Raw genomic sequence first — 11173 nt, 5'->3', positions numbered from 1 at the left:
AAAGTCCCAGCACTTTCCTGAATCACTCCTAATTTTTTATCCCAATCACAAATCCAGATTACTTGATTCCTGTCAATCCTAAAACTAAAATTATATATGCTTAATGTCAAATCCCAATTATTGACATTTCAATTCTACAGGGTGTCCGCAAATTATCCGTACATACTTTGACAGCATGCCTCTACACAACCAAACGGATTAAACTAACCATACCTGTATGGTATAATATCTTGATCTATTGACTTTATACGCAGTAAGTTTGATACAGTTGTGATTTCAAATTCCTGCAAAATTAAGCCGAATGCGTTGCGCGGAGCTGTTGTTGAACTGTTTCGTCAAGGAAAAATGTGTCAGTGATTGCGAAGACCCTGAATATGGCGAAATCTACTGTGAGTGATGCAATAAAACGATTCCAAGAGCTTGGAACAATAGATGACCGCACCGGGAGAGGAAAAAAAACGCACCGTTCGGACTCCAAAATGCGCGAGATAATCCGGCGACGAATCAAGCGAAAATGTACAATATCCATCCGAAAGTTGGCGAAATCATTAAAATATTCGAAAACATCCGTTGCTGCCATCGTCCATGATGATTTGAAGCTTCAGTCATATAAACTATGCAAAAACCACTATTTAAATGACACCATGAGAGCAAACCGGTTCAGAAAAGCTAAGGTTCTTCTGAACCAATTGGCAGAGAGCCGCCATCGATCAGTGCTGTTTACCGATGAAAAATTTTTACTATCGAGCAGCATCACAATCACCAGAATGATCGGCAGTTGCTTCCTGCTACTTCCAAAAATCGAGGAAGTATTTCAAGGAGTCATCATCCCGCTTCTGTCATGGTTTGGGCTGGAATCACTCACACCGGTAAAACCCCTTTGATCTTTATCGACAAAGGGGTAAAAGTGAACCAAACAGTGTATCAGAAGCTACTGACTGACTCAGTTGCTCCCTGGGCAGCACAGCATTTCAGCAAGAAAGATTGGATTTTTCAGCAAGACTGGGCACCGGCTCATGGGGCAAAAAAGACTATTAGTCTTTGTGAACGCCTTTTTCCGAGTTTTTTTAAGAAAGAAGAATGGCCCTCCAACTCACCGGATTTGAACCCGATGGACTATTCGGTTTGGTCCATCTTGGAGTCAAGAGCCTGCAGATCACCCCATAAATCAATAGAACATCTGAAATCATCTCTTCTAAAGGCTTGGGAGGAAATAACTGCAGAAGAACTTGCGGCCATCGTGGATAACTTCCCGAAACGTTTGAAGGCGTGTATCTCAGCACGGGGTGGCCATTTTGAAATGAACAAATAACGCTTGTTTCTTGTAAACATATTGATATAATATACTATGTAGGTTGGTTTCTAAGTCGTCAATAAAGGCTAATTTTAACACTATTTAGTTATACGGATAATATCCGGACACCCTGTACATGACGTAGGCTACATCCTAAATCCCGAATCGTAAATTTTGAATTCAAAGCCCAAAATTTAATTTTTATATCTGCGAAACAACACCAGAACGATGTCGGACTGAAGCGAAACCAGACATAATGGACTGTTCTGATTTACGGTCGAAATGCACCGAACCGAAATCCCGACTAAACTTTTCGTTCCAATGTCAATCACTAGTACCAAATAACGTACCTTGGAAAACAATGTCCTCACTTACACGTACCACAGCAATGTCTGCGTTTAGTTTTGTGATCGAGAATTCCGGATGCAGCATGATGCAGCTGATTCCGTAATCCCGCACCGGAAGGGCACAGTCTTCATTCACGAAGGTACCATTATTGTCACCCTCGTCACCGGCGTTGCAATCCAAATCACGACCGATGGTATGCTCGCCAAGTCTCACCACATTACTGGAATCGAAATACTTTGCGAATTTAACTCATGAATAGTACGTAGAAGGTGGTTGACTTACGGCATGAATCCAAGGTTCCTAATGCAGTGTGCCGCCGTCAGTACGTAACGCTTGTTGATTAGTGTTCCTGCACAGATGAAACCTTCGGTGGCATGCCGCAAAATCGCCATCCAGGGAAATTCGAACAACTTTGCCTCGACAGGACTCTTCATTCCCATCGTTGGAATGTACGTGAAAAGTAGTAGCGATAGGTTTTTACTGAATCGTCTTCCTGCGGCGAACGACAGCTATCAACCGCGTCAACTGTAAATAAACGAATTTATAATAATTTTGTTATAGTTTACCACTAACACTTAAACTGCATCTTTGTTATATCAATGATCCAGGACAGATAGCGTTGCACTTTAGTAAAAGCACCAAACCCCTTCCGATGACAAAAGCTTCCAGCACCCTCTATTCGACTACTCGAGAAGGACACAATCCCTCCCAGGTACCAAGTGTTGGCACGTTTGAAAAACAATCCTCCACCGCTGTCCCCATTACAAACGCCCGTTCCGTTTGTGTAGCCAGCACAGAACAAACCATCGTCAAGACTTTGACCGAAAAGAACACGATCGCTCTTCAAACAGGTGACAGCATCCACAATTGGCAACTGTGCCTGCCGCAATGTAGCCGAAGTTTCATCATCCTCCGTTAGTCCCCAGCCAACCACCTTGCTGGCCGATGAACGTAGTCGGTAAATTGAATTACAGTATTCAATTCTAGCAGTGCGATATCGTTTAGCAATCGGGTAAAGTTCTCGAACTTGTGTATCTTCCCCACTGAATGCTGCTGCATGGGTCGCGGATTGAATTCGTCCAGATTGTGGATTCCCATGCGAACGAAGATCCGGCTGGGAACCAGCTGATAGCCGCTGTCGCTATTCATAACGCAGTGAGCAGCCGTCAGCACGAACTGATCATTAATGATCGTACCACCTCAGGCGTGATCGCTCGAGCGGCGTTTTCGGTGGTAAACGGCCACATGCCAAGGCCAATCCCCGTGGACGGTGTCCCTACCGAGTACGATAAGTTCGGAACTGTTCAGTTGACGGATGCCACAGTGTGGTGGATTCTGCTGGGAACTGAAGCGAATTCGCAGGATGATCGCAAATGCGAACAGCGATAACGCGAGTTAAACACTTGGGTGTTGTTCGGAGTTTTTAAAAAAGCTACTGACACATTTCACTGCTCAATTAAGACTAACTTTATTAATTCTAACGATTACATTTGTGCCCGCCGTTCGATTCACGTTGGTCAGAATATGAACCGCTGACTCCGCATCGCTCGGTGGTGGCTCCGATCGTTCGATTGTCGTCAACCTGCTCGTCGATGGCATTGTCTGAATTGTCAGCAAATTACTTTGGTAGCTCGGTTGTTAACTCCTCCCGGCTGAGTGATGAGACTCCAGGGAAATCACATCCGCAATGGTCAATCTTCTAATTGGTTTTGCATCTGAGATCGTTGGAATGTCCTTTAATGGATCGTCATGTTGAATTTTGATTTTTGTGGATCTACTTGATATGAAATTACAAAGGAGAACAATGCTGATGATTATGGTTAGAGGGAAAGTAATTCCTCCGAAAATGGTTAACTTTGGCCAGTGAAAGCTGTTTGTTTGCAATTTGATATATTCCAGTTCTTTTCTAGTCTCGAGATGTAGTTCATGGAGATGTTCGAGGCTCAAGTTAACAATGAGATGTCCTTGCTCCACAGAGATACCTTCTAGTGGTATCTGTAAGGGTGATTCTTCGAGATTATGAATATTGCTGCCAAAAGTGTTGTTGTCAATCGAAACATTACAGTTTTCGAACGAGATGAAGAATGGACCCAATAGGTTCCTTTTAAAAATTCCACAGTTGCTTGTAAGTGAAGAATGTGAAGTTGAGGGTAAAATTACAACTGGCTGGTTTTCCATTTAAGAGTTCCGAAATACATGTTGAGTTTTCGGGTATTAGGTCTTCTATGTTGAATATCGTTGGATTCAAAGAAGGTACGGCATAGATCTCTTTGTGGTGTTTCAAATAATTTTGTCTCTCAAGATAAATTCGTCTTTGTTTATGACGAATCGGATAAATGTGAATTTTCCTGAATATTCTTTTGTCTAGTTTAGGAATTTTGATAAGCAGAGCTACCTCCTTGCTGTTGGTTGCCACTGATGATTCTGCATATGATAGTGCTGCGCTGATAGAGTTGGTTGTCACGTTCTCGTCGTGTAGTCTTCTTACTAATACTTGTATTTCTCCTGTACTTAGAATTTTGCTGTTTAAGATTCCTATCTTTGCTAAACTTATACTGTCTATTATTTGCTGTAATTTTTCATGTAAATACTTTAGGTTCAAAAATATATTAATGGAATGATTTTCTATGGATTTTGTATTGAACAATGATATGGCTTGAGTAGTTTTACGTACGAATTCCTTCATCTGTAGGTTTAATTCCCGGTTAATTTTTACCTGAGCATTATTATTCTGAATTAGATTATTGATAGAGGAGTTAATTATTTTTAAATCGTTAGCATCTGGACTACCTGCTATAAATTTTCATGCTGATCCTAGGTTGAACTTTTAATTGAAATAAGGTTGTTCAGTATTTGATGGATTTGTTTAAATTCTTCTATAATTAATATGGAAAACTGATTGGTCGCTATTTCGTCAAACATGTCTCTAAGGTTTCGTACATGGTATTGATATGAACTTATGTTAAAATGATGGATATAAAAATATGAGTCAATTCTTACTCTGCTAGTTCCATGATCGAATGCTAGGATTGGCTGGTTAGTTAGGTTCCGGAGTGATATAGTTTGTTCTGATGACCATCCTGAATGTAGGATTAAAAGTCCTAGTCTGTAATTGAAGTGCATTGAGTTAGATCTCTCGAATTTTAATGTCGTTTTTATGAATTTTTCTTCCATCTTCGGTGGTTATTGTACTGTTATTAACTTTTGCTATTTTAACTTTTTTATATCTTGCTTTGTGTTTCAGCCTTGTCGGGTTTTTTCAAATGCTTCGCTATTTTCTTTAGGATTTCTTATTTTCTTTGATTTATTATGATGGTCAAGATCTTGTTTTTGCTTCCTTTTTAAATTTTCAAATACTTTTTCGATGATTTCGGGTGTTTGGGGAGATGGAAGGATAATTTCGTAAGGAGTAAATTTTGTTGCGGTATGTATGGATGAATTGTGTTTATGAAGGACCATGTGCATGAGTTCGATAAGAGGTTTAGTGGGATTCTCAGTTTTGGTTATTCGGTATAATTCTGAGAGAGTTGAATGGAGCCGTTCAACCGTTCCGTTCATCTCACTTCTTCCTGTTGCCGTAATGTAGGGGGTGATTCCAGTACCATGGTAATAATTAACCAGGTCTCCGGTCATAAATGATTTTTCACCATCCATGACTAAAATATCTGGTGGTTTGTATTTGGACAGGAGTTCCTTGAGGGCTGGGACAATATCAATTGCTGCTCGGGATTGGACATGCATCACGCGAGCGAATTTAGAAAATTTATCTATGTAGGTGAGAAAATGATTGCTCTCGAGGAATAATATGTCTACATGAGCGATTTGGAAAGGAGCATTCGGTATCGGGGTTTTCTGAAGAGGATATTTAATGGGATTCCTGTCGTATTTGTTTTCGTTACAGATACGACAGTTCACAATGAAATCTCTGAGTTTTTGATGCAGCTTTGGAAAGTAGAATTTCCGCATGATTTGAAGCTTATTTTCTTGAACACATCTATGGGCTTTCATGTGTTCGTTCCTTACGACGTTCCATTGCTCGTTTTCGTCTTGAACATCTTCGAGTTGCTTCTGAGTAAATCGGATTTTCAACAGTCTGTGTTGGCCAAAATATTTTCTATATGTTTCTTGAATTTTTCCCATGGTGTCTTCGTCTGTTAATAATCCATTTACCAAACCTATGTTAAAGTGAGTTTTTAGGATCTGCAAAATAGACTTTTCATTATTATCGGCAATCGTTATAGTAATTCTTGTATATGATTCAAAAGGGTGTTCAACTATTACTGAGTTCGGACCGTTTTTAATGATAACTTGATGACGGAAAGCGTTAATTGGTACCTTTGTTGATATGATGTAGAAATCGTCGCTAGTATCGGCAGAATGTTGGGTTCCTGTCATGGAACATACCATTCTACTTAGAGCATCCGCAACAACGTTTGTTTTTCCTGGTTTATACATTATCTCATAATCGTGCTCTTCTAAGTACGATTTCCATCTTTTCAATTTGGCATTCGTATTCTTTGGCGAGAGTGCAAATGTGAGGGGTTGATGATCTGTGAGAATTTTAAACTTGGTTCCATATAAATAATTCCGAAATGTTTGTAAAGCCCAATAAATCGCTAACATTTCCTTCTCAGGAACAGAAAATTTTTCTTCTGTCACAGACAAGGTCCTTGAAGCGAAATGTATTGGTTTATCTCGACCCATTTCTCCTTGAGACAGTACCGCTCCGATATCAAAGTCTGAAGCGTCTGTAGTTAATAAAAATGGTTTTTCATAGTCAGGTTATATCAACACATCAGAGGAAGAAAGTATGTTTTTCATTTTATTAAAACATTGTTTTTCAGTATCAGGATTTCTCTCCCCTCGTAGAAGATTTGTCAAAGGTTTTGCGATTTTTGCAAAGTCCTTTACAAATCGACGGTAATAGCTCATCATTCCGAGGAATGATTTCAAGTCTTTTATTGTTTTGGGTTCTGGGAATTTTTGAATCACTTCAATTTTTTTGTGATTCGGTTTGATACCTTCTGAGCTTATGATGTATCCTAAGAATTCTACATCAGAATGTAAAAACTCGGATTTGTCCAATTGAATCTTGAAATTCGCTCTATTCAACGTGTTCAAAATAATATTCAAATTCACCAAATGTTCTTCGAGAGTCTTTCCAAAGACTATGACGTCGTCAATGTACACATAACATATTTTTCCAATATGTTCTCTTAAAACGTCGTCTATTGCTCTTTGGAAAGTTGCAGGGGCGTTTTTAAGCCAAATGGCATTCGAGTAAACTCGTACTTGCCATTGTTTATAGAAAATGCTGTTTTTTGTATATCATCGTCTTTCATCTTGATCTGATGGAAGCCGGAAGCTAGATCGAGAGTGGAGAAGTATTTCTGGCCTTTGAGTTGATCAATTACATAGCTGATTTCTGGCATGGGATATCGATCTGAAGTTGTTTTTTCATTGATTTTTCTATAATCAATGACCATTCTGAATTTTTTTTCGCCAGAGGCATCTGTTTTTTTTGGGACCACACAAACTGGGGCTGTCCAGGCTGAACGAGAAGGTCGAATAATACCATCTTCTAAAAGCTTTTTAATTTGTTTGTTGACTTCTTTTGTATAGGCTGCAGGGTATGGATAAACTCTCTGGTGTACTGGAATATCATCAGTTGTGTTGATGGTGCACTCAATTTTTGTCGCATATGTAAGTTTCGAATTTGGCTCATGGAATGCCGTTTTGTTGGCATTCAAAACTTCTTCCAATTTTTTCTTTTCTGAGGAGGTTAGATGACAAGTTCTAAACTGCTCTACATTATTAGCTATTTGTTTCTGAGGTATATATTCTTGTAAAGGAATTACTAGTTCTTCAGAATTTCTACATAAGGTAAGTGTCATCTTTTTCATATCGATTGTGGCATTAAGTGCTTTTAAAATACCCGTACCGATAATTCCACGGAAAAACGGATGAAATTTGTGAAGTAGGAATTGCGTTTTGAAGTTTATTTTTGGGTAGAAGAAATTTATGTCGATTGCTGATGTGGCATCGAAATTTCCATTAGCACTTGATATTTGGTTTGCTGAGAAATTATATGGTCTTGAAATGTTATAACTCCAGGCTAGTTTAGGATCAATCAAATTGATATTCGCTCCGGTATCGATGAGGAAGGGAAAGTTTCCAATTGTTGATTTTAGGTTGATGAATGGTAGAACCGGTTTCACCAACTCGGGTTCCATCCTAAAAAATTGGTTTCTTGAGTTGCATCAGTTTGATCTATGTTTTCGGGGGGGGGGGGTGACTATTGCTATCGTATGCATAAAAATCATGATAATCTTCGTACTCTTCAAACTGGTGTTCGGGATATTGTTTAGCATCTGTTTCGTCATTGGCTTCTACTTCGTTAAATGTTGATGTTCCTTCTATGGGGTGAGCTAGTCTTTTAAAATTTTGTATTTAAGATGATGGGGGATGTTGGCGTTTGATAGGAAAGGTAGGTCGGTTTCCATAATCTAAAAACCGAGATCGGACACTTTGATCTACCTCCATTGGTTCGGGTCTCGGGAGAGGCTTCGGTGGATGATTGAAGGAGTTTGGATTGTGTTGGAATCTATTTTGAGGTTGCAAAAATGGATTGAAGTTTGGTTGGAAACGGGGTTGAGGTTGTACAAATGGATTCGTGTTATTTCTCTGATTTGATATGAAGGGGTTTCGGTACTGTTGGGGTAAACAAGAATTTTGAAAGTTTCTAGGTGGTGGAGGAGGAAAGTTTTGGTTACGTGATGGAATTTTTGGCGGATGTCGAGGCAAGTCTAGCTCTCTGGGTTTGGGGATTGAATAATTGGAATGTTCATTTCTGAATGGTGCGCTTCTCGCATCCATGTTGTAAAAATCTATACAAAATTGGTATGCTTTTGCCAAGCTTGTTGGTGTAGCCGTTTTCAATAACACATTGAGGGGTTTTTCTAATCCTCTAATGAATGAATCTAATGCTTTTTCTCGAAAATATGTGGTGTGTGAATCGGCATTTTGACTCATTCTCTCGTCTGTTCATTTACTCGGCTGTAATAGCTGCTGAGGCTTTCAGACTTGTGTTTCTTCACTGTCGTCAGTTCAAAGTCCAATGTTTTGATATCTCTTTCATCTCGATAATAAAGTAAGAGAGTTTCTTTTATTTCGAGCCAATCGTAAGTAATATTATTTGCGTTCAAAATATCTGCGGCTTCACCACGAATTTTACGTCTGACTGTTTTTTCTATAATTGCAACCTGATCTGGGGTTGCGTGTTTTACCCGATAATGTCGAAAAATATCTTCTACGTCTGTGAGCCATGCAAGTAATTCTTGTGCTCTACCGTCAAACGGTTGAAGATCTCTTAGAAGATCCGGTATTTTACCTAGTTCGTAGAACTGTTGGTTTGATAATGAGTTCACCGACGTGGGTATAGGTGGATTCATTATTCTTGCAAAATAAAAAATTAATCTACTTTTCTTCAGATTTTTTTGAATTTAACACTTATTATTATTTTTTTTGCTTTCTTTGAGGCTCAATTAAACACACTTTTTTATTTCACTATTCCAGCTAGTCTGGACTTTTGTCAGTTGCACTAAAACACTATCACTATTTATTAAAACTATCACTTACATGAAAGCCAGCATATCTGGACTTTCTTTTCCTGGGTTGACGGGAATCCCTTTATCGTCGGGGGATCGGCAGGCAGATGCTACGAGTTGCTCCTTTTTCCTAGCGGTACTCGGGACTCTCACATCGATCGGGTGATTACCTCAGTGTCCTGCAGATCGCTTGGTTTCTGGTGTGTGGCTCTTTCCACCGTTGTGATCCGGCTGCTTTAACCGAATATGAAGATTTTCACACTTTAAAACACTTATACTTTTCCCGACTTCTGGGTCCCTATTCGGGCGCCAGTTAAACACTTGGGTGTTGTTCGGAGTTTTTAAAAAAGCTACTGACACATTTCACTGCTCAATTAAGACTAACTTTATTAATTCTAACGATTACATTTGTGCCCGCCGTTCGATTCACGTTGGTCAGAATATGAACCGCTGACCCCGCATCGCTCGGTGGTGGCTCCGATCGTTCGATTGTCGTCAACCTGCTCGTCGATGGCATTGTCTGAATTGTCAGCAAATTCCTTTGGTAGCTCGGTTGTTAACTCGCGTTGGCTCTCATAGTGCACGATTGCACTACAAATCTTATCGCGATTGAGTTAGTAGCAAGGTTGAATCGATACTGATTTATTAAGCCGCATGCTGTTCTCGGTCTTAACACAAAACGGGAATTCCATGATTACGTTTAACAAATCCAACTTACACTAACAGGTTGGAAGCAAAAGAGAACTTATTGAAAGGTTTCTCATTATTTGATACAAGAGGGATGTTGTTATGTTGAATCAATAATATCAATCATCTATAAATTTTTGAACCATGTCAATTTCGAATGCAGATCGGACTCGGTTATCCATAGTTTTGAATAATATTTCCCTCCGGGTAACTGGAATGCTCTGGATAATCGAGCTGACGTAAAACATATGAATAACGTTGAAAATTTCTTTAAACTTCGAATATATAAAAATGGCACGAGAAGAAAGAGTAGTGTAGAGCCTGAGAATAAACCCATGCTTAAGCAAACCATTTGAACTCGAATCGACATTGACAAAAAAGGAACTTTTTTAAATATTGCAGAGAGAGTAAACTTAATCAATGAATCAATGACTATTATGTGGCAAAACGGGATTAATAAACAATAGTTCGAAGCGCTCTATCTCAACATGAGTGCAGCAGGGAATATTGAAAAAAGAGAATAGGAGAGAACAACGTAGAAGATGAAGTGCTTTCCTGCTATCATTAGTGTTGCAATCAATGGTTAATCTGAGCATGACATTCGAATTGTTTCCCAACATTCCGAATTTGGTTGATTCTTATTGTATTCGTTTCGTTTTACATTCGTTTTATGTGTCATGAAAATAACGAAAATTGATTGGAGTAGTTAACTAATCGTAGAAACCAATTTTCAACTCCTTTGCAAGAACGGCGTTCACAGATCATAGACTACTAGCGAATTCCAACTGATGTAGTGTCGTTTTGAAGGCGGTTGTCAAGTAAATAAAAATATGTTTACGGGGAAAGTTTCAAAAACGACAATGGGGTCCTAAAGTTTTAAACGGTTTTCTGATTTTAATATATCAGCTGGAAGAGTGCAATTTTATGGGCAAAACGTGATTTTTAAAAATTTTCTATCATTTTCCTTTGATTTTTAAATGAAGCATAAAAATCTGCTCGAAATGTCTTAAATGACAGTTCTCTTATATACCGTACATGGGCGAAACGTCATATAAGACTTTTCGAGCAGTTTTTTAATTCTTCATTTAAAAATCAAAGAAAAACGATAAACGTTTTTTAAAAATCACATTTTGCTCAGAAAACGCGGCTTTTTCAAATGATATATAAAAACCGGTATAGCTTTAGGACTCAATTATAAGCGTTGTTTACATTGTTTTTTAACGGTTTTCGTGTGAAT

General features: G+C 38.8%; 1 pseudogene; it reads right to left on the bottom strand.

The window, feature by feature from the left end:
• Positions 1-1364: 1364 nt before the first annotated feature.
• On the bottom strand, positions 1365-3241 carry LOC129720504 (proclotting enzyme-like; annotated as a pseudogene).
• Between the last annotated feature and the right edge of the window lie 7932 nt (positions 3242-11173).

The sequence above is a fragment of the Wyeomyia smithii genome, chromosome 2 (assembly GCF_029784165.1).
Source record: "Wyeomyia smithii strain HCP4-BCI-WySm-NY-G18 chromosome 2, ASM2978416v1, whole genome shotgun sequence".
NCBI lineage: Eukaryota > Metazoa > Arthropoda > Insecta > Diptera > Culicidae > Wyeomyia > Wyeomyia smithii.
This window is presented reverse-complemented; position numbering and strand designations above follow the sequence as displayed.